Source organism: Schistocerca piceifrons, chromosome 2 (genome assembly GCF_021461385.2).
Source record: "Schistocerca piceifrons isolate TAMUIC-IGC-003096 chromosome 2, iqSchPice1.1, whole genome shotgun sequence".
In the NCBI taxonomy this organism is placed as follows: Eukaryota; Metazoa; Arthropoda; class Insecta; order Orthoptera; family Acrididae; genus Schistocerca; species Schistocerca piceifrons.
Genome location: NC_060139.1, coordinates 734438306 through 734462937, shown reverse-complemented (window position 1 = coordinate 734462937; position 24632 = coordinate 734438306). Strand labels below are relative to the sequence as shown.

The following is a 24632-nucleotide window of genomic DNA, read 5'->3' as shown; positions in this document are numbered from 1 at the left end:
ACCTTTGACCTGGAAGGTGCTGGGATGGGGCATCCTGGGAGAGGCGCCCTTGACCGGCAGACGCCGAAGGAGTGGGACACTTCTCCGGCTGGGGAGGGGGAGCAGCGCCCATAGGAGAAGGTGTGGGAGCCGCATGGGATGGGGGGAGGAGAGGGGTCCGGGATTGGGGTAAGGAAGGGGGAGGAAGGGGTGAAGATGTAACCAAGGCGTAACTAGATGTCATGGACACAGGGTGCAGTCGTGCATATTTCTTACGGGCGTCTGTGTAGGTTAAACGATCGAGGGACTTATACTCCTGTATCTTTTTTTCTTTCTTATATACTGGGCAATCTGGTGAACGTGGAGAATGACTACCATGACAATTTACACATACAGGAGGGTGAACACAGGGACTCCCCTCATGGAGCGGATGTCCACAGTCACCACAGAGAGGATCCTGGGAACAGCGAGAAGACATGTGGCCAAAATGCAAGCACTTAAAACACCTCATAGGAGGTGGGATGTACACTTCACATCACAGCGATAGACCATAATCTTAACTTTCTCAGGGGGGGTATCCCCTTCAAAGGCCAGGATAAAGGCACCAGTATCAATACGATTATCTTTAGGACCCTTCTGAACACGCCGAACACAGTGAACACCCCGCCGTTCGAGATTGTCCCAAAGTTCCTCATCAGTTTGAAGGATGAGGTCCCTGTGAAAAATCACACCTTGTACCATATTTAGAGACTGGTGAGGGGCAATGGACACAGGAACTGTGCCAAGATGGGTACAGGCACGAAGGGCCGCAGATTGGGCAGCTGAAGCAGTTTTTATCAGCAACGAACCCGACCGCATCTTGCTCAGGGAGTCCACTTCGCCAAACTTGTCTTCAATGTGTTCCACAAAGAATGAAGGTTTGACACTGGTGAAAGTATCTCCATCAGTCCTGGTGCAAACTAGATAACGGGGGAAAGGTTTTGCCCCTAGACGACAGGCCTGACCCTCTTCCCAGGGAGTAGCCATTGAAGGGAAGGCCGAAGGGGCAAGAGTAGCAGCACTTGAGAAATCTGTTCCACGCAGAGAGACGGCTGCAGAAGAATGGCCAGAGTTTTGGACCCGTATGCGTTTCATCTGCATAGCGTCCGCCCTGATACCACCCACTCCGATCAGGGGCTCTCCTCACGGGTGCCACCCAACCACAGCAAGGGCCGTCTGGCACTGCGGCCATCGCCGGGAGTTCCAATGCTCCAGGAGGAGGTCACAGCTCAGGTATCAGAAGTGTGATCCCTGTGTGTTCAGGGGGCTCAACCAAAAGGGTACATAGCGACCCGACCCCACCACACGGGCTGACTACCGTGCTGGCTATGCACCCTAGCATCAGACAACGACATAAAAGAAAAGGTGGAATGTACTAGGAGGGCACACGTCGGAGACACTAGGTAAGGTGCTCTTCCCCAAATGGCTCACACTACGGAGGAGAAATTTTGTAATGGAGGTCAAACCCCAGAGGGGGACCAAGGAATGCCAAAAGGAGGAGATGATTACGCAACAAAGCTGGAGTGTAAAACCAACAGAACCAGGAGGATAACGGGGGCCAACATAAGCAAGGACACCAATAGAGGAAGAGGAGAGGGCGAGGGGAAAGGAGCATGGAGGGGAAAGGAGGGGAAGTGAAAGGAAATGCAGCCCTGGTGAGAAAGAAGGCTGCAATGGCTCGGGGCCCCGTGCTCGCCACGCACGTATCCACAGAAGAGTTGCGGACCCCCTGGGGGGGGACTCAGAAGGACTGCTCGCCGATTGGACAGCAGAGGTTCAGCAGTCTCAGCATAAAGGCTTTCCACAGGGCTGGTGTAAACAGCTCCAGACACTAAACGTAATCCAAGGTGGTGGATAGAGTCGAGACGCCGAAGAATAGACGGCCGAGCAGAGGAGTAGACTATGCTTCCATAGTCCAATTTCGAGCGCACTAAGGCGCTATAGAGGCGGAGAAGGACCACGCGGTCCGCTCCCCAGGAGGTACCATTCAGGACACGGAGAGTGTTGAGGGATCGCAGACAGCGAGCCGAAAGATAGGAAACGTGGGAGGACCAGCACAGTTTTCTGTCAAACATAAGACATAAGAATTTAGCGACGTCCGAAAACGGAAGGTTGACAGGTCCTAGATGCAAGAAGGGTGAAAGAAACTCCTTACGTCGCCAAAAATTAACACAAACGGCCTTACTGGGAGAAAAACGGAAGCCGGTTTCGATGCTCCAAGAGTAGAGGCGATCGAGACATCCTTGAAGACGTCCTTCAAGAAGGCTGGTCCGTTGCGAGCTGTAGTAGATCGCAAAAATCGTCCACAAAGAGGGAGCCCGAGACATCACGAAGGAGACAATCCATAATTGGATTTGTGGCAATGGCAAACAGTACAACACTCAGCACGGAGCCCTGGGGTACCCCGTTTTCTTGGGAGAAAGTACGGGAGAGAGTAGTGTTCACCCGCACTCTAAATGTGCGCTCTGCCATAAATTCGCGAAGAAAAAGGGGCAGCCGACCTCGAAACCCCCAAGAGAACAGTGTGCGGAGGATGCCTGTCCTCCAACAGGTATCGTATGCTCTCTCCAGATCAAAAAATATTGCTACTGTTTGGCGTTTCCGGAGAAAATTGTTCATGATATAAGTGGAGAGAGCAACAAGATGGTCAACTGCAGAACGATGCTTTCGGAATCCGCATTGGGCAGGTGTTAAAAGATTGCGGGATTCCAGCCACCAAGCTAAACGGTAATTCACCATACGCTCCAAAACCTTACAGACACTACTCGTGAGAGAAATGGGGCGATAGCTAGAGGGGAGATGTTTATCCTTTCCAGGTTTCGGAACAGGAACGACGATAGCTTCCCGCCATCGTTTGGGGAAAGTACTGTCAGTCCAAATTCGATTATAAAGGCGAAGGCGGTAACGCAGACTATGGGTTGATAAATGCAGCAACATTTGGACGTGGATACCATCCGGTCCTGGGTCGGAGGAGCCAGAAGAAAAGAGTGCATGTTGGAGTTCCCGCATGGAGAAAACAGCATTTTAGCTTTCGCGATTTTGAGAGGAGAAAGCAAGAGGTCGCACTTCCGCTGCACGTTTCTTCGGGAGAAACGCTGGCGGGTAATTTGAAGAGCTCGAAATCTCAGCAAAGTGCTGACCCAATGAGTTAGAAATAGCGACGGGGTCCACTAATGTATCATGCGCGACAGTGAGCCCAGAGACCGGGGAGAAACTAGGCACGCCTGAGAACCGTCGAATACAACTCCAAACTTCCGAGGAGGGAGTGAAGGTGTTAAATAAGCTAATAAAGAATTTCCATCTTGCCTTCTTGCTATCGCGGATGACGCGACGGCATTGCGCACGGAACTGCTTATAGCGGATACAGTTGGCCAAAGTAGGATGGTGGCGGAAAAAGCGAATAGTGTGGTGTCACCGCCAGATACCACACTCGCTAGGTGGTAGCCTTTAAATCGGCCGCGGTCCGTTAGTATACTTCGGACCCGCGTGTCGCCACTATCAGTGATTGCAGACCGAGCGCCGCCACACGGCAGGTCTAGAGGGACTTCCTAGCACTCGCCCCAGTTGTACAGCCGACTTTGCTAGCGATGGTTCACTGACAAATTACGTTCTCATTTGCCGAGACGATAGTTAGCTTAGCCTTCAGCTACGTCATTTGCTACGACCTAGCAAGGCGCCATTATCCTTTGCTATTTATCTTGTGATACATGTACCGTCAGACCGATGTTCACCAATTATGAATTAAAGTTAAGTATTCCAGTAGTTACTTACGTTCTTTGCTACTATAAATTCCCTTACCTGTTCCAGACCTCACGCCAGCGTGCGTGAGTTTAAACGCGTGCCTTTCGACTTCCTCTCCTAGTGGCTTGGCTGTCTTGCCAAGTCACAACTAAGAGCACGTCACCGCTCACGTATTGCGTCACGGCATGTCTCGTTCCACCAAGGAACTGGGGGGCGCCGGGGCAATTCGGAGGTGCGTGGTATTGAACGTTCCGCAGCTGTAAGAATAACGTCGGTAATATGTGTGACCTCATCGTCGACGCTAGGAAAGTGACGGTCATCGAATGTCGCTAGAGACGAAAAAAGTGTCCAATCGGCTTGGGCAAACTTCCAGCATCGCGGGCGCATGTAGGGCAGTTGAGGCTGCAGTCTAAGAACACGTGGAAAGTGGTCACTCGAGTGTGTATTATCAAGGGCGAACCATTCGAAGCGCCGAGCTAGCGGAACAGTACCGACCGAAAGGTCCAAATGAGAGAAATTTGCCGTGGAGGCAGACAAAAATGTAGGGACCCCAGTGTTGAGGCTTACTAGATCCGCTTGGTGGAAGACGTCTAGCAATAGTGAGCCACGTGGACAAGGATATGGAGATCCCCAAAGCGGGTGGTGGGCATTGAAGTCCCCAACCAGCAAATCGGGGGGGGGGGGGGGGGGGGGTGGAAGCTGACCAAGAAGATGAAGGAGATCAGCTCATGCCATTGGTGTGGATGATGGAATGTATACAGTACAAAGAGAAAAGGTATATCCAGAAAGGGAAAGACGGCCAGCGACAGCATGGAAGGAAGTGTTTAAGGGGATTGGGTGATAATGTAGAGTATCATGGAGAAGAATCATGAGTCCTCCATGGGCTGGAGTGCCTTCAACAGAGGGGAGATCAAATCAGAAGGACTGAAAATGGGGGAGAACAAAGCGGTCATGGGGAAGCAGCTTTGTTTCCTGAAGACAGAAGATGTCCGGCGAGTAGGATCGTAAGAGGATCGACAATTCATCCCGATTGGCTCGAATGCCGCAGATATTCCAGTGGATAATGGACATAGGGTGAACAGGAAATGGAGGAATGTGACCAAAATTGCCATCAACTCAACGACTGCTCAGAGCTTGCGACCGACAGCACGGAATGGCATTCAGCCGAAGGCAGAAGATCCTGATCCATAGGTTGTTCAGGAGCAGCTCCTGCCACCAGCGATCGGCCGGTTGATCGGCCGCCAGCAGTACGCCTCGGCGACACAGAAGATAGCCGAGGGCGATTTCCGCCAGGTGGTGCTGTAGATGAGGCCTTGGTGGAGGAGATGATCTGGGTTTCTTATTAGCCTTCTTGGAAATATGATGTTTAGATGAAGGAGGAACCGATGGTTGTGAAGTTGTGGTACGTAAAACTCTTCACGAGTATGCTCTTTTCTCGAAGACTTGGCGTCTGACTTTTGGGCTCGAGATTTAGCAGAACCCGATGAAGGGTGAGCCGTAGAGTGGGCAGGCGAAAGTGGTGAGGTTGAACGGGCGATCTTTGCGCTGGCCGATCTGACGACCGTGGCACTGAAGGTGAGGTCACAAGTCTGCTTGGCCGCCTCCTTTGTTGGCCGAGGAGAAGCAAGGACAGTGCTGTATTTTCCTGTCTGAGGCACGGTGGGCTGTCGACTGGCGAATAATTTTCGAGCAGCAAAGGTCGACACCTTTTCCTTCACTCTGATTTCCTGGATGAGCTTTTCGTCTTTAAAAATGGGGCAATCTCGAGAGAAAGCAGTGTGGTCACCCATACAGTTAATGCAGCAAGGGGATGGAGGTAGACAAGCACCCTCATGGGCACCCTTGCCACACGTAACACATTTGGCCGGATTGGAACAGGATTGGCTGGTGTGATTGAACCGCTGGCACCAATAGCAACACGTAGGGTTTGGGACGTAAGGGCGAACGGAAATTACCTCATAGCTTGCTTTGATTTTGGATGGGAGTTGAACTTTGTCAAATGTCAAGAAGACAGTGCGGGTTGGAATGATGTTCGTGTCAACCCTTTTCATAACTACGAACAGCCGTTACGCCCTGGTCAGACAGGTAGTGCTGAATTTCGTCGTCAGACAATCCATCGAGGGAGCGTGTATAAACGACTCCACGTGAGGAATTTAAAGTGCGGTGCGGTTCCACCCGGAGAGGTAAGGTGTGGAGAAGTGAAGTACGCAGCAATTTTTGTGCCTGGAGGGCAATGACTGTTTTTAACATCAAGGTGCCATTCCGTAATCTGGAACAAGACTTTACAGGACCTGCAATTGTTTCGACACCTTTCTGAATAAATGAAATGGTTGACCATGGAGAAAAAGTGACCATCAGAATGAGAAACAACAAGGAACTGTGGCAACGATTGGTGTGATTGAACCGCTGGCACCAATAGCAACACGTAGGGTTTGGGACGTGGCTGAGACTCAGGGAACTTACGCTTGTGAGCAGTCATAGTGGAAGATGAGGAAACCATCGCGGAAGTATCCCCCAAGATTACCAGCGTCTCCGAAGGCGCGATCCTCCCTTGTGGGGGCCCTCTCTGAGGGCACTCCCGCCTTAGGTGATTGTTCACACCTCAGGTCACACCTCCCAACAAATGGATGGAGGGACCAATCGGCACTTTCGGGAGATATCAGCTGGGGTAATCACCCCTCCCTGGGACTGGCCGTTACCAGGGGATACGTACGTGTCCTACCTGTCTACCCGGGGTGGGGAATTACGCGTTACCCCGTCTCTGGCTACGCACGAAAATGCGTGGGTCGGCCTTCAGACACGCACAGGGAGGAAGAAATAGAAAGGGAAAAACAAAGAAAGGGAAAGGAAAGAAGAGAGGTCTCAAACGCCGCAGCAGAGAAAAGGGTAAAGAGAAGAGGTAAGGAAAAGAGAACAAAGGAAGGATGAAGACATACAAGCAGAGAAGGCGAAGAATGCGTTACATTTACGAGCGTCCGTCTCCGGACGTAGGCACAAACCATACTCCCAGAGGGGGAAAAAGGGAAGGAAAGAGCCAGAGGTGAGAGGAGGGGGCGGGGGCCAAGATGGGGGATAGGGAAGGATGCGGAAAAGGAAGGTATGCAGCCCGGAAAGGAAGGAGGGCCACGTTAGCTCGGGGTCCCGTGCTTGCTACGCACATATCCACAAAAGAGTTGTGGACCCCCTGGGGGGGTATGTGAAACTGTTGGTGTACAGAGTAAAGTCAGTGACTTGCTCGATATATTCCCTTTCTTGTTTTCAACTTACGAGTATTTAACTACACAGCGTAGGAGTTCTGTTATACAACACTTAATATATTTTCCATTCTGCTGCTAGGATCTATTTACTATGTATTTATGAGATCTGAACGTATAATCATTGATAAATATACTTTTATGTAGACGCATGAAATGACAATTTCAGAGACTCTGCTCGTCTCGTACAGATTTTTTATGTATAGAGACTGAAGCGGCGAATGAAAATTTGAACCCATGTCTCCTGCTTACTAGGGAGGTATGTTAGCCACTAAGCCACATAGGCACAGCGGTTCATGCAAATGGACGGATTACCTTGGCACGCCTCCCTACTCTATCCAAATTCTCACTGCCGCCCCAGTCTGCTTTAAATTCTCCCTTACACACCTTTAGAATTGCCGAGGCACTCTGTCTTCTGGAATAAGATCTCAGCATCGAATTTAAAGTAGACTGGGCGGCAGTGAGAATTCGGATCGAGGAAGGATGCGTGCCAAGGTAATCCGTTCATTTGCATGAACCGCTGTGCCTATGTGCCTTAGTGGCTAACATACCTGCCTAGTAAGCAGGAAGCCCAGTTTCGATTCCCACCCATTGTACAAATTTTCACTCGCCGCTGCAGACTACATACATCAAAAATTTTATGTAGACGACCGCCATTACTCCATGCCCACTTTTGTTTCGACTTTGCAATGTTGACAAAATGAGGTGATAGTGGTCTGTCAGAAGCATACTTGCATGAAGATTCTTATTTCTCCAGCAATTGTGTGTCATCTGTGACCATTTTACTGCAGTCAGATGAATGTGCCATGTTGCGTAAATCTGGAAACTGATGTGTGAATTTTGTACTGCCAAACTTTTTCGATGGCAGCATATACATTTTTAAAACTTTTTCGCGAATTCACATAACAGAAGTGAAAAGGCTAGAACAAATGACCCCAACGCACCCACACTAAGCAGCCTACTGGAAACCCACAAGCGAGATATGCCCAGAAGATGCAAGACAAGGATTAAAAATAGTTTACAGAACTTAATATAGTGAAAATTAAGCACAACCAATACTTATAAGAATATACAGTCTACAGTTGCAGGTTAACTTTATCATTTACCTAGGTTTCAACGTTAGTAATAACGTCCTCTTCAGAACAAATTATTATTTAAATATTTACCTAGTGGAGTGTGGAGTCACACGACGAGGCCCATACAATGGGCTGAAAGTGAATTTGCTACAGCTTGTTTAATGGAAGTGACAAAACCTTATGGTTATGCATCAAGTTTTATAAAGTTGACTTAGGACATGGTTTGTTTTAGGCAAATATTTAAATAATATTTTATGTTCTGAAGAAGATGTTATTACTAACGTTGAAACCTAGGTAAACGATGAAGTTAACCTGCAACTGTAGGATGTATATTCTTATATAAACAATATTAGTTGCTGTCGCTGTATAAAAATGTTAAAAATTACAACCAATACTAACACAGCAAACAATACATCTGGTATTTGTCAACAGACATGCCAGGACTGCAGTTTATATTGGACAGACAATATTAGGTACACAGAACGCAAATGAGCACTGAGACATAACAGCTGCCGTCTTACATTGGCAGAACACTTTATGGATATGGACCACAGACGAACAGACAACACCTACCTACAAATTTTGTATATTTTCAATATAATTATCTACACTAAGTTCTCTATGGACACAGAACAAAATGGAGAAAAAACAAATTCAAAACAGAAAAATCAAACCACAGCATGTGGTAACAAGGTATACATAAATATTTTTTTTCAAAATTGTGAATACTTCATTAAAAACTCAACCTAATACGTATAGACATTATCAATTTCCCTGGTATTTATTAGAGAAAAAAACCACTGATGACACTGTAACTTCAGGAAAAGTTGTCTGGATGAAAACAATGTTTGCTCAAGGTGGGTTCCATCCGAAAACAACTATTTGTAAGCAAAAACGGACAGAAGAGTGAGCTTCAACCTCAAGCTGAGGTAAGCAGCGGTAACAGTAGTGCTATTCCAATAGTCCGACTTGATATTTGCGAGCTCTGGTTTTGAGTTGACAACACAACAACACTTTTTCACTATTTGCCATCCATAGCATCTGAAAGTGGTCACTGAAGGCCGAAATCTTAATTGTATTAAAGTGACTGTCCAAAATAAAAAGAATACCTTACAATAAGTCAGTCACCGTCTCCGCAAACATGTCTCTTCCAGAACACAGTATGCCATTCTGAAACGACAGAAGTCTTCAGAAGTTAAAGTAATTTCGGGCGTGCCCCAGGAAAGTGTTAAAGGACTATTACGTTTCACAATATATATAAATGAGCTAGTAGATAACTTCGGAAGTTCCACGGGGCTTTTCGCGGATGATGCTGTAGTATACAGAGAAGCCGTGACGATAGAAAAAGACTTCCAGAAAATCTACTACTTGTGTAGGGAGCGGCAGTAGACCCTGTGAATGTAAACTTCCCCGTCGTATACTACTGATGAAAAGCTCTGGTTTCCAGCCGGGAGATAGTGTTTAAACAGATCAACGTTGGGATGTTTCAGTCTCATATTTTCACGATGCTTCATCAGAAGAAGAGTATGACAGTCTTCGAAACGTTTTAACACCGCAACCCGGCAGGAAACCCAAGAACTTAACATAAAACTACTGTGTGTTTTGTACTGGGTACGTGAACGGCTAACTAGCGTCTTAAAATTCAACTACCAAAAACGAAACGAAGATCACTGCGTAAATGGTAACCTAGTATATGTAGTAGTTATCTTCTTTTCAGAGATATTTTGTCGTCCATGCGGGTTTTGGTCGAAGAATGGATTGGTCGTCCTTGAGTCAAGGATGTGGTGAACTGTATGTTTCTCCAAGCTCACATGGGAAGTTCTTGTAGTAGAAGAAATTTCTGGGTTAATTTAGTATGTTTAGTTCTGACACGGCGTAGAGCAATGCCTTCCCTTGTGCTACGTGGCGACGTATGTCAGGCCTGTGTGCGTTTGATGGTCCTTTGTTTATTGGACAGTGGGCTAGCTTACCATTTGCCTTCCCGTTTGTTCAGGGTGTAGCGTCGAACGCGTGTCCTTAAGTCAGCACTTGGAGTATCTAAGTTCGGATTTTTTTTATCCTCTTTGCTTCTGTGGAAAGCTGCGCATTACCTGGAATGACGTCGTGATCCATGTTTCTGTATTTCCGTGATGGATTTGACACGGTGCCCTCTGCAGACTGCTAAGGTACGGGCATATGGAATAGATTCCCAGAAATGTGCTTCGAAGACTTAAGTAATAAAACAACGTATGTTGTCCTCGACGGCGAGTGTTCAGAGACAAGGGTATCGTCGGGAATGTCCCAGGGAAGTGAGATAGGCTCGCTATTTTCTATGTACATAAATGATCTGGCGGACAGGGTGAGCAGCAATCTGTAGTTGTTTGGTGGTGATGATGATGATGTGTACGGGAAGGTGTCTAAGTTGACTGTAGGAAGATAGAAAATGACAGACAAAATTTCTAGTTGGGGTGATGAATCGCAACTAGCTCCAAATGTAGAAAAAAATTTTAGTTTATGCAGACGAGTAACATTCGGATACACCTATAGCAGTGTCCTGGTTGACACAGTCACGTCGTTTGATTATCTGGGAGTAACGTTGAAAAGCAATATGAAAAGGAACGAGCATTTGAGGACTGCGGTAGGGAAGGTGTATAGAAGGCTTCGGTTTATTGGGAGAGCTAAGAAAGTAACTGAGATCGCGTGTTGGATGATAGTACGACTTAGTCTTGAGTACTCATCGAAGCCATTCAGAGGCGGGCTACTAGACTTGTTACTGGTAGGCCCGAACACGGAATTGTTACGGATGCTTTGGGAACTCAAATGGGAATTCCAGTGGCGAAGACGTTCTTTTCGAGGAACACTATAAAACTTAGGGAACTAGCATTTGAAACTGATTGCAGAAAGAGTCTGCTGCCGCCAACGTACATTTCGCTTAAGGATCACGAACACAACATACGAGAAATTACGGCTCATACAGAGGCATAAAGAGAGGCTTTCCTCGCTTTGAGAGTGGAGCAGGAAAGGAAGTGACTTGGTGGTATCCTCCGTCATGCACCGTATCGTGGCTTGTAGAGTCTGTATGTAGATATAGATCCAGTGTTCACAGAAACCGACAAATGTCTCTGCACTGTGGAGGGAACGCAGTTGGTAACAGAAGTCAGTGACCAATGGATGTTTCTGATAGCACTTTTCTGTTTTTTGCGATCCACTTTAGCAGTCGCATGTAATTGAGGTCTGTATGTAAAGTCATTAAGTCCAAAATGTGGATAAATGTATGTTCAAAAACCATTCAACAGCCAAGCTCTTAAATGTTTGTTTTTTTACCATTAAAACATCTTCCTTCAGTACTCTCAAAATGAGAAAATTCAATTTATGTACGTTGCATGTAGAAAACTAAAGCTGGAAGATTGTTGTTTTTAAGTAATGACTAGTTTCGGGTCATGTGAACCCACCTTAAGATCATTCAAAAAGACAAATGGTATATTCCGTAATAGCATGCAGATCATGTTAATATTGTACATGTATATCAAAGTAAATTTTTTGCATGAACTCTGGCAATACAAACTCTGCTTTGATACACGAATGCATACAATCTTAAGATCGTTTGCATGCTATTACGGAATACTATTTCTGTTTGGAGGATTTAAAAATGGATTCAGGTAACCCAAAACTAGTCATCGCTCAAAGAAAAAACAATCTTGCAACTCTGGTTGTTTTCTAAATCAAACTGGTTAACGCATTTGCTGTCCCGTTACCTGTTATTAGCCCAGCTTGCTTCAATTACACCAATGTGTGTACTTATAACATGGTATTGCATCAAAAAACCCACAGAGCTGTAAAGTTGAGACATTTATAACTTCACCGACGTCAAATGCTTGGTTGAGGATGCCGTGGGGAACTGAGCAGCGTGTGTAGCTGCAGGCCACGGCAGAGCTGCCGGCTCAGGGCACTCCCTCCCCTCCCCTCCCCACCTCACAGGCGGCTGCACCACAGCTTAAGTAGGGAAACCCTGTCGGGTGCAACGGCCTTGCAAATACTCCCCGCTCAATTCCCAAGCCCACGCGTTTTTAAAACATGTTCCTTTTCTGTAGAGTCTTGACAGTTTAGTATCTGGATTCCTACCCATTTTGAATTTCATATCTTACTGTTCCGGAAGCGACAGTATTTCTCAAAGGATAATCGCTTGCCACTTTAAGGTAGCAATGGGCGGAAGTTCTTCAGTCTGGTATCTAGTCACTTCTACGTCGACAGGAATAAGGCATTCAGATATGAAAGAGTTGCCCTCTTGTAGTCCACAATTTAAGAAATTACACGCGAGGAGACCGTGACCACTTGTTGTAATGAAGAGAGAGCCTACCTTTCACATTTACATCGTGTTGACATAGCCTGAACGCTCCACAGTTTTCTGTTACTCTACATCTGAACTCTTCCAGATAACTATAAGCAACTTAGTATCCTTTATTTCTTTTGAAGTATTCTAAAAAATGCTAAGAAAACATTCCTCCGCACGTGGCCTAATCTCCCGTTAAAGACCTACCGTAAGGTGGGGTAGAACCTCTTTACTACTTTGAGTATACTTTAAGAATGCCTACAATTCGTTAGAGCGCGTTTAACTATCGAAGATTTTTTGAACTGGGTAAATTCTTGAATACCTTATCCAAACCTATTTCAGTATATCATAGTCGTTATGATTGAGTCACTATTTCACATCAGACTCTTCAAAAATATGTTCAAGGAGTAACACGCAAGAGGTTACTTTTTGCAGTTACTATTTTGATTTTTTTTGGCAGCGGGGCAAAAATACAACACGAAAAAGCTAATGTATAATATTGTTCGAAACTTTTTGAAATTTCTGAGATATAAAAGTAGCATAGATGTGGTGCAGAGGAATAAAGAACTGGTTTATGAAAAGAAGGCTGATCCAAGTTCTACAATTTCCGCTAACACGGTAACCTACATTTATATAGTATACGGAGTAAGAGCTATCATATTGCGCTTCCATGAGGCGCTCCGTTCGTTCTCTTTGTGATGGACACCCCACTAAAGGCAAAGACAAAACCGGACAACTGGGAGTAGGATTCGTGTTCTGAGAGCACCGTACGAACATAATTAGGTATGTAGATATTTCATGTAAAGGTTTTGGTATGTTTGCGAGTATCAAATTACATGACCTAAATGACTATCTTGATTTCATTGACTTAGAGGGCTCCATCTTTTGCACCGCCAAGGGCCATGAATCTCAACCTGACACCTCTACCCATTCCTGAGAAAAAGGAATCTGGACCGACGTATAAGAAACAGATCCTGTAAGTATTCAGTTTTTACCGATTGAGTTACGGAAGCCTAAAAGAAACAGCCGCTTAAGCATGGTAAAACTGCTTTTGGCAGCTCATCAACAAACAGTTTTATTCCCCGCTTCTTTGATGTTTAATATAGATTCACTCCTTTGTAAACTTCAACAGCTACCAGATCTACGAGAGCCGAAAACCCAGTAGCTGCATATGCCTTATCCTCCCACTTCCATCAGCAAGCGGGAGCATCGCATCAGTTGATCAAGATTCCTGTACAGTCGACCTGGATTCTCCCCTGCGGCAGAGTGCGAACGGAAGTATTGTTGTACCTAATCCATAACTCCCACTTTAAATAAAGGCCAAGTATTTCGCACGATCTTTTGTTTTAGGTACCGGGAGAACGGCTTCTCTTTGCTTAAAGAGGTAAGCGCGCACAGTCTACACAACTACTCTGGTAGTCTGCAGGTATCTGTGTGCATTCGCAGAATGGGCGTTCTAGACACTGTCAGTACACGCATTTAGAGGAAGTAATATTTTTGTGATCATTCTTTCCCAAAGTCTGTTGCTGCAGTAGTGTGTGTGTGTGTGTGTGTGTGTGTGTGTGTGTGTGTGTGTGTCAGTGGAAGCGTCCGATCCCACCAGTCTGCTTTACCCATGACGTAAGGGTGTTGCGGTGTGTGACGTCATTACGGCGCGGAGTTTATGAGTTGGTTGTATTCGTAGATGTCTTGTGTTTGATGGTGCCCTCTGGTGGTGTGTACGTACTGTTGTTCATATATTTTTAACAATTTGTGGTGTATTTAAGACAATGTGGTGAAATTAGAGGTAACTATGAAATTTTACGTCTTTGAATTCGCAATATAAAAGTGCTTGCCACACAGGGTAAACTACATACTGTTTACCAACACAGCGCAAAATCTCACCCCGTCATTTTTAGTACCTAAAAGGTACATTATTTTCCCAATTTTCCGTTTATTTTTGTGGCGCATTTCATGCATATGGCTTTACAAGGAATTTGATTTTCTTGAAGACCTATTCAATGTTTACACTGTAAAAACTGGAATATCCGTCTGATGGGACTGTCCAGGCTTGACAGCTAATGGAGAAAAGCAGGCTTTCTAAAATTATTATCCCTTCTTATAACAGCTGCAGCGGTAAAGGAACGGGAAAGTTTTAAATATATATTGATGCATTATGCGTTGGAAGAATCATAGCTCCTAATTGGCTAATGTTTCTAATGAAGCTAACGTTTCCGCATAAACGAATGTGCTATCTTCGGAATACTTTCCAATTTTTGGAACTCAAAATATTCAATTCGGGTTAGTTTCCGATGGAAAATGGAATATTTGGGATTAAAGCCCGGCGACGATGAAGTCGTTTAAAAGTGAGCGCAAGTTTCTATAAAAGAAAGGGGAATGTAAACTCCCATAGCGTTTTCAAGGGAAAAAGTCACTGTTTTTTGCCTTAAACGATTTTCAGAAACCACGGATGTTGCTATTTTAATTTCTATTGCTTGAATGTTAAATTTTGTTGGTTGGAATTATGATTTTATCTAGCCCTTTTTTTTGAGAAAGCTTTTTGTCAGAAGAGGACTGTCAACGCCGATCAAAACAGTGAGTTAAGGAGCAGCTCGCTCCTCCTCCTCCTCCTCCTCCTCCTCCCCTCACACCCCACCCTCGCACGTTTCCTAGTTTATGTAAGATGTGTGTACACAATGTGCAACAAAACACTTAGATTTATGTAATATGTATCTTCAAATGGAAATACGGAAGCGTCCGATCCCGCCCGTCTGCTTTGACTCATGACGTCACAAATATGGCGGAAACAAAAACAAACACACACTTTCCACAAGAAGCCTAATGACACTAACGGGACAAGCGCGGGAAATGGGGTGTTTTGGGTGGGGGCAAACTAAATATAAACAAATTTAGACGCCTTGCGTAGCTACAACATGTAAGTGAAGACAGCCATGCATGAATACCCACCCACCTCCCCAGGGGTCGTAACCCCTGCAACCTATAGAAGATAAAGATGCTTCAGTAGCTGATTGGTGTTTGTCTTTTTTTAAAAAAAAAATCTCACGGGATAGATCGAACAGATCAGAAAGATAAATATAATAAACTAAAACAGAAATTGGAGGAAACAGATAATTAAAATAAGTAATAAGTGTTTTTAAATTTAAAAAAACTCACGAGGTAGAACGAACAGATCAGAAAAGTAAATAAAATAAGATAAAACAGAACTGGAGACAGCCACACTCAAACCAAACTCCGCGCCGTCATGACGTCACACACAACACCCTTACGTCACGGGTCAAAGCCGACGCGTGGGATCGGACGCTTCTGTTGACCCCTTCAAATGTACCTTGTCGTTAAATATTGACCTTGGGCTACACTACAGACTAGATTGTTACCACGATCTCTAATGTTCAAATTCGTCGGCTCCACCGACTCGTCAATTGCCACCTTCCTAATAAAGTTAAAATTCGGATTACGGCACAGATCAGTATTACCACAACCAAGATTTTGAGAGGGAGACAATATCAGAGTCGAAACGTCACAGTTGCCGTCGTAGCACGGAAACGAAATTTACCCACTACCCTAACAATCACGAAAGCATTATGGTTGTTAGTTTAAAGATGTTTAGAAGTTACGTCTTCACATTATTTAAAGTTTGAAAAGTGACCCTTCGCACGGAAATAAACGTAAACATGGATACACCGCTCGAGACAAATGTAACTTACAGCAGCTGTTGAAAGAAAGAAAGCACAGTACACCTGGCAAACACCACACATCGACGAAATCTGGAGACGAGAGTGAGCGTGTACAGTCCCTGGAGAGCTAAAAATAGAGCGTGGCGCAGCCGCCGTACCTCGAGTGGCGTGCCGATGGTCCAGTCCTCTCAGGTGTGCCGGGGGCGCTGTAGCATCGCGAGTCTGCTATCTGTGGCGATGGCGATGGCGCTGACCGCTGCGCTCGACTGGCCGCACGCTACCTCAGGCCCTCCGTCGCGCGCGACTCCAGCAGGCGCAGCCACCGCGCATGCGCGCAGCGCCTTTACGTAACGCTCCAGTCCCGTGACCCTCCAGACCACGTGGGCTCCGCACCTCCGCCGCTCACCTGGGAGTCACGTGAGCACCGGTTCGCCTTAGCCTTTATTAAGAGAAAACGCATTTCTCAGGGGCAATGCTTTCCTCAACAGCAAATTATTGACGATGGGACTGGCCAGAGAAAATCTCTAAACAAATCACTTACCGGTGTTAAGCTTTTCATTTTGCGAAGGGCCTTCAGTCCGGAACCGCGCGACCGCTCCGGTCGCAGGTTCGAATCCTGCCTCGGGCATGGATGTGTGTGATCTCCTTAGGTTAGTTAGGTTTAAGTAGTTCTAAGTTCTAGGGGACTGATGACCTCAGATGTTAAGTTCCATAGTGCTCAGAGCCATTTGAACCATTTTTTGCGAAGGGCCGAAGGGTTACTGAACTGGGGAACGTCCCGAGGTCAACAGGAGCAGTTAACAGTAAAAGGCCCTTCACACGCACGCACGGACAAATTGGACATGTATAGGTCATCAGTCCCCTAGAAATTAGAACTGCTTAAACCTAACTAACCTAAGGACATCCCATACATCCAAGCCCGAGGCATGATTCGAACCTGCGACAGTAGCAGTCGCGCTGTTCCGGACTGAAGCACCTAAAACCGCTCGTCCACCGCGGCCGGCGCTAGGCGATTTTACCGACCGATCGACCGACTAAAATTTCTTGTCGAGATGTCAAGCGGATAGGACAACCCAACAGCCAGCCGCCCCCCCCCCCCATCCCATTCACTCAACAAATTGTGTCGTGTTCAGCGCTGTCATGCCAATCTCCCGACTAGAGTTCGTCTTTTGTCAGTGCGGTCGGGGTTAAATGCTGTTCTAATATAGATGGCAGGGTGAGAGCCGGACGAAACGTTAAGGCCAGTGCTTTTGGTGAACATAGTGAAAAAATCTTCTACTCTGGCTGTTAAAATACTTTTACTAAAAAGTCACGACCGGTTTTGCGTTAGTGGAGATGCATCGTCAGGTGATAAGTTTCTTTATATTTTTAAACAGTCATGGCGCGGAAAAGTAAATGCTTCAAGCCAATTCCCATCGTTCATCGTCAAGGTTCAGCCAATAGCGCGTTAAAAGCGATAGCCTACGACCAAACTGACTAGGATCGTGCCGCACCACGCCGCAGTCGTCATAGAAGAGCTCAAGGTGTAAACGTAAACAAGATGCATCTCCAAGTGATGCGAAACCGGTAGTGACTTTTCAATAAACGTATTTTAACAGCCAATGCGAAAGACTCTAAGTGGTGAATACACCATTTGCAACTTTGGCTGCGGTTACCGACCTCAAAAATAATATTTCTGGAGAAATTTAAAAACTGCAGATGTCCGTGGGATACGTCGTGCAAGGAGTATGCCAATATAAATGCATGAAATGAAGCATTTTTTTCCATTTTTTAACTAATTCATGATGGTTTCGTGTGGCACTTAGAGGGAATAACACTCCGTTGACCGTATGTATTTCTGTTTTTCGGTTTTACTTCCGATACTTATCTGAAATGAAATACAAAACCCGGAATATCGACATTCAACACACGTCAATTCGTAAAATATACTTACTTCATTGCGTCCAGCCTATATCCAAGCCATCTGCTATAAAGAGCAAAGTGTGGGATTTTCTTTCTTTTTTTATGTCTCACAGTTGTTAAGACCTTCATTTCTTATGTATCTGTTCCTGTATTTATTAGATGGTTTACTCCCGCACTGAGCATAATCTTTCTTGTTCGATTTTGAAATGAGTTTCTTAAACTTATACGTTATCTTCTGTGCTACATACAAAAATAAATTAATAACGTTTACATGAACGTGTTTTGTTTCATTTATTTGCTTTAGAATGATGTATTTCCTCAGTCTATCACCTGCATGTTTTAGGAATCATTTAGTTAATAATTGTGGGGATACAACAACACTGAATTTGAGGTTCTCCTAACTTCTACCAGTAGACAGAAATCGTAAGGAAACTAACAACTTCTCTTATGACAGTATTCTTTTTCGTTAAGAATGGTTTGATGATATTCAGCAACTCCGAAACGCATGATTCATCCGTTATTAGATGGTTACGGAAATTATCAGATCCCAGCTGTTTAAGTGACAGAACGTGGGTGAATTTATTTCCTTGCATTAGGCACTTCTTTGCTCACAGCTTTCTCTCGGGTTTTCTTTTCTTTTCTTTTCGGCCTTGTTGCCTCTAAAACGCCCCAAGACAAACCCTCGCTTTTGTTTTTTGTTTCTGTGTAAAACCTGACGGGATCTCGTAGGACATAAACACAGTGAGTTTAAGATAAACAAATCACAACAACACGACGGCGCTGCAATTGGTGAGCGCAGTCGGTCGGCACGTGTGTGGGCTGCCACGAAACTGGTTGATCGGTCGGTCGGCTGGTCGGCCGGCCGCTAAATAGGAAGTTATGAGAGAGAGAAGCAATCAAGTACGAGCATTGCACGCGGTTTCGTGATTTGCAGCCGAATGGCGCCGACATCTTGTCATGATACTTGGCTGAAATTCAGAGTAGCCGCGAATCCAGGGGAGAGGAGTCTGGGACAGAAGGACGGGGATGGGGTGGGGGGAATCGTACATGAGAGTCATGAGTGATACTCACAATACATTTTAGTAAAAGAGTTTTTAAATTTTTACATAAACCAGTTTCCAAATTGGACAGATAGCTTTTGGAAAATGGCTATACGTGGACGACTAATAAGAATGTTTAGATTCACAGATGATGTAGCAGTGGTAGTAGAATCTGACAACAGCCTCCAAAAGGCCGTAGAAGACAGTAACACGTTATTTTCGAAAAGATATAACACGAAAATAAATAAGAAGAAAGTCTAAATCATTGTAAATAATAAAGTTTCAATTAGTAAACCTATGTCTGTATGGAAAGAATCCGAATCAAGTCACCAGCTTTAAACTGCCTGAGTAAGAGAACATCAGTGGATGGCAGGTCATTCCAGGAGACTGAATGCAGAATTGTGTAACTTAAAACTGGATTTAACAATGAGAAGAGTCTACTAACATCGAAATATGTTAGTATAAGCACTAGAAAACAGGATGTAAAATCTAATATTTGGAGCGTTGCCATATATGAGTCGGAGGCTTGGACAGTAGTGGAGCCAGAACGGAAAAGGGTATAGGTTCTTAATGCATGGTCCTAAGGATTTCACAGACGGAAAAAAATGACCAATGAAAAAGTCTTCAACTACATATAAGAAAAAAGATCGTTGAGGAGCATTATCAAGGAAAGGGGGGGGGGGGGGGAGGACGATGGCTTGCAGACATACACTGAGGTGATAAAGTAATGGAAAAGTGAGAAGCACATACACAGAGTGCGGTAGTATCGCACACACAACGTATAAAAGGACAGTGCGCTGAGGAGCTGTCATTTGTACTTAGGAGATTCACGTAAAAGGTTTCCGACGTGATTATGGCCGCACGACGGGAATTTACAGATTTTGAACGCGGAATTGTAATTGGAGCTAGACGCATGGGACATTCCATTTCAGAAATCGGTAGGAAATTCAATAATCCGAGATATATTTTATCAATAGTGTGCCGAGAATGCCAGCCGGTGTGGCCGAGCGGTTCTAGGTGCTTCAGTCTGGAACCGCGCGACCGCTACGGTCTCAGGTTCGAATCGTGCCTTGAACATGGATGTATGTGATGTCCTTAGGTTAGTTAAGTTTAAGTAGTTCTAAGGTCTAGCGGACTGATGACCTCAGATGTTAAGTCCCATAGTGCTCAGAGCCATTTGAACCATTTTGTGCCGAGAATACCAAATTTCAGGCACTGCTTCTCACTAAGAAAAGCACACCGCTGCATGGAGTTGTCAGTACTAACAGACAAGCAACACTGCGTGAAATAACCGCAGAAATCAATGTGAGACGTACGACGAACGTGTCTATTAGGGCAGTGCGGCGAAATCTGCCGTTAATGGGCAATGGCAGTAGACGACCGACCTTTGCTAATAGTGGGGCATCGCATGCAGGGCTTCTTCTGGGCTCGTGATCATATGGGTTGGACCCCAGGCGACTGGAAAACCGTAGCCTGGACAGATGAGCCCCGATTTCAGTTGGTAAGAGATGACGGTAGGGTTCGAGTGTGGCGCTAACCCCAGGAAGCTGTAGCAGAGTTCGAGTGCGGCGCAGACTCTACAAAACTGTGGCCCCAAATTGTCAACATGGTACTGTGCAAGTTAGTGGTGGTCCCACGATTGTGTGGGCTGCGTTTACATGGAATACACTGGGTCCTTTGGTCCAACTGAACCGATCATTAACTGAAAATGATTATATCAGCTACTTGTTCCCAAACAACTGTGGAATTTTTATGATTACAACGTGGCATGTCACTGGGGCACAATTGTTCGCGATTCTGGACAGTTCGAGAGAAAGATTGGGCCACCCAGATCGCCCGACATTAGTCCCATGGAACATTTATGGGACGTAATCGAGAAGTCAGTTCGTGCACAAAATCCTGTACCGGCAATATTTTCGCAATTATGGACGGCTGTAGAGGCAGCATGCTGAGTATTTCTGCAGGGGATTCCCAACGACTTGTTGAGTCCATGCCACGTCTAGATGCTGCACTACGCTGGAGGAAAGGAGATCCGACACGATACTAGGAGGTATTTCACGACATACTTCATAGTATACAGACATGGTCCGTTCATTGTGAAATTAACAGCAGGAAAACTGCGTGGGAAGGATGCACGGGGAAGACCAAGACTTGAGTACAAACAAGTTCTCAAATTTACAACATATTCAGAATTGAAGACACTTGCAAAAGATGGAGAAAATGGAGAACTAGAATTGCTGCTGACCAATCTACGCGTTGAGAACGAAAGAAGAAGAAAGCTAAGAATCTCGAAAATGGCAAGGAATTCAAGAAACTGCTAGCAACGGTTAACACAGGTTATTTTCCATTTGCTTACGCGAGCACTGTCGACGTGCATGGTCTTGCAGCCAGACCGGTAACATTCCAGCCTAGTACAGGTACACGTTTACAGGCCAACTGTGCCTGATATCAAGTGAAACTGCAAATCCGACACGGTTCGTGAAAGCGCAGATAGAACTGGTAACCCGCAGGAACCTGAGTAAATCAAGATAGAAAGGGAAACACCTCCATGAAAAAGATTGGATGACTTTCCGGACGTGAGCACAAACGACTGTGGAAACAGAATTTCCCTCATTTATACATTCGCATAGCCAAAGTCTGTAGGACTGGGTTCATAATCGTAGTGCTTAGTGAAATACTGATCACGGCGAGTGCTTATTGATTTGATATTGCGTAAATTATGAAGCTGCTTTTATAGTTCTTAAAGTAATTGTCTGACACATTTACTTCTCAAATGTTTTGCTCTGAATCCTAAGGCGATATGCTAACCAACAGTGTGTATAAAATAATAATACTATTATTATATTAAATTGTTTCATATATTTTATCGTAATTAAAAAGATCATTATTGTTGTTGTGGTCTTCAGTTTGAAACTAGTTTGATGCAGCTCTCAACGCTAAACCATCCTGCGTTAAGTCTGTCGTTTGTGTTTAACTACTGCAACTTGCAACCATTTGACCCTGTTTACTTTAACAACGGTCTCTTTCTACAATATTTATCTGCACATTTACGTCCCTTACCAAACTGACGACTTCAAGCAGACATGAACTGACCTATCAACCGATCCACTCTTTTAGTGAAGTTGCACCGCAAATTTACTTTTCCCCTAATTCGATGCAATATATTCTGATTAGTTACTCTATCCCTCCCATCTAATTATCAGCGTCCTTCCGTAGTACCAAATTTCAAGAGCTTCTGTTTTCTTCTCGTCTGAACTGTTTACCGTTCACTTTTCACTTCCATAAAAGGCTACACTTCAGACAAATACCTTCAGGAAAGTCTTCATGATCCTTAAATTTATATTCGGTGTGAATAAATTTCTCTTTTTCAGAACCACTTTTCCTTCTATTGTGTGTCTGCATTTTATAATCTCTCTACTTCGGGTGTTGTCAGTTATTTGCTGAAAAAATAGCAGAGCATATCTGCTGCATTTATTGTCTGATTTCTTAATCTAACTCCAACAGGATCGCCTGATTTAATTTTGTCTCTCTTGTTTTCTTTTTGTTAATATTCATCTGATGACGTCTTTTAAAGATATTCCCCATATCCGTTCAACTGCTCTTCCAAATTCTTTGCTGTCTTTGACAGAATTAGAATGTCATCAAAAAAAACATAAAATTTTACTTCATTTCCCTGAATTTAATTCCCTCTCGAAATGTCTCCTAGGTTTCCTTTACAATTTGCGCAGTGTGTACTCCTGCCAACACTGTAAAAAAGCTTTCTCTAAATCTACAAATGCTGTAAACATAGGTATCCCTGTTAACCTGTCTTGTAAGATAAGTCGTAGGGTCAGTATTGATTCGCGTGTTTCTACTCTCTGAAACCCAAGCTGATCTTCTCTGAGGTCTATCTCTACCTGATTTTTGATTCTTGGTTTGTAACCACGGCTTATTAGACTGGTGGCTCGGTTCACAGCTGTCAGCAGTTGTCTTTTTTTTTGCATTGAAATTATTAAATTCTTCTTGAAGTCTTAATGTTTCACCTGTCTCATATATGTTGCGTGCCATGGGGAATAGTTCTGCTATAGTTTGCTCTTCCAAGGATATCTGTAATGATTCTGAAGCAAAGTTGCCCACTCCAGGGGCCTTGTTTCGACTTAGGTCTTTCAGTGCTGCGTCAAATTCTTCTCGCAATATCGTGCGTATCATACCATTTCATTTTCACTCACTTCACATTCACACAGCTGCTTCTCTTTTCGCCAAAGCTCTATTTAATTCCTGTGGTCGGCATATATCTTTCTACATACTTCTATAGCTTTCCAGTTGTCCTCTAGTCATATCTCCTCAGCCATTTTGCTCTTTCTGTCATTTACATTTTTAGACATCTGTATTTCATTTTCCCTGATTCATTTCTGCGTTATCATATTTTCTCTTTCGTCAATTAAAATCAGTACACGCCTCTTACACAAGGATATATACTGAGTCTTGTACTTTTACCTACTTGATCCAAGTGTTAGCGAAAATTATATTATGTTCTATGTAAAATTTTATTAGGTGTCTCCCTCTTTTTTACTTTCTCCCAATCCTACTACTTTTTCCTTTTCTCCGCTTTCCTGCTACCGAATTCCAGGTACTCATTACAATTAAATAATCTTCTCCCTTAACTATCTGAATACTTTCCTTGATATCATTATGTGCTTTTTTTTTCAATCTCGGTGTCACATGCGGAGATAGACGATTCATAAACTTGTACTACTGTAATGAGTGTTCCCTTTGTCTCTGTCTTGGCTACGATAATGCGTTCACTACGATGTTCATAAGAGCTACCCCATGTTTCTGTTTTCTTATCCATTATTAGACCCACTACTGCGTTACCCTTATTTGATTTTGTGTTGATAACCCCAACTCTGTACTCACCTGACCAGAAGACCTTTTTTCCTGCCACCACACTTTACAAATTCTCGATATATCTAACTTCAACCTTCCTATTTCTCTTTATAAATTCTCTAACATGCCTTCCCTGTTATGGGAACTAGCATGCCACTCTCCGACCCATGGAACGCCAATTTTGCTTCTCTGACAACATTCTCCCGAGAAGTCCCCGGCCAGAAATCCGAATGGGCGTTGTTTAAACCCCGGAAAATTTTTCTCGAAAGGATGACATCATCATTTAACCATACAGCAGAGCTGCACACCCTCTGGCAAAATGACAGCAGTCGTTTCCCCTTGCTTACTATTCCCAGTACTAACATACAACGGCGCCCATACGACAGTTTCTAGGGGAAGGTTGAGGGCGTGAGTGAGGGGTGGGGGGCGGCGGCAAGACCATGGGATATTGAGTATTTTTAATAGTTCGGAAGATGAATTTACATGTAAAAAAAAGTTCCAGTTCTGACTTGAAAGAAAAGCACCTAACTACACTATATGTTTCCTTTCCCTGAGAGCTAAGGGGGAGGGGGACGTCCCCCCTATGGACCCCAGGGATGGGCTCCCTTGCTAACACAGTAAGGTTATGTTGGCTAAATGTTACAACACCAAACCAGTCAATCGTCAAGACAGTGGCCCCTGTAACTACTGCAATGACTGTTGCCTCTCTTCAGAAACCACATGCTAGACAGGCCTCCGTTATGCTCCTTCGG

The 24632-nt window shown here is 44.6% G+C and overlaps 1 protein-coding gene across 1 annotated transcript in view; it reads right to left on the bottom strand.

Moving 5' to 3' along the window:
* LOC124777359 (MFS-type transporter SLC18B1-like) overlaps window positions 1-16380 on the bottom strand; it is a 132607-nt gene extending 116227 nt beyond the window's left edge. The window contains exon 1 of the mRNA XM_047252733.1: window positions 16231-16380. The gene's annotated coding sequence lies outside the window, so the exon portion shown is untranslated. The remainder of the gene's footprint in view (window positions 1-16230) is intronic.
* Window positions 16381-24632: the final 8252 nt, after the last annotated feature.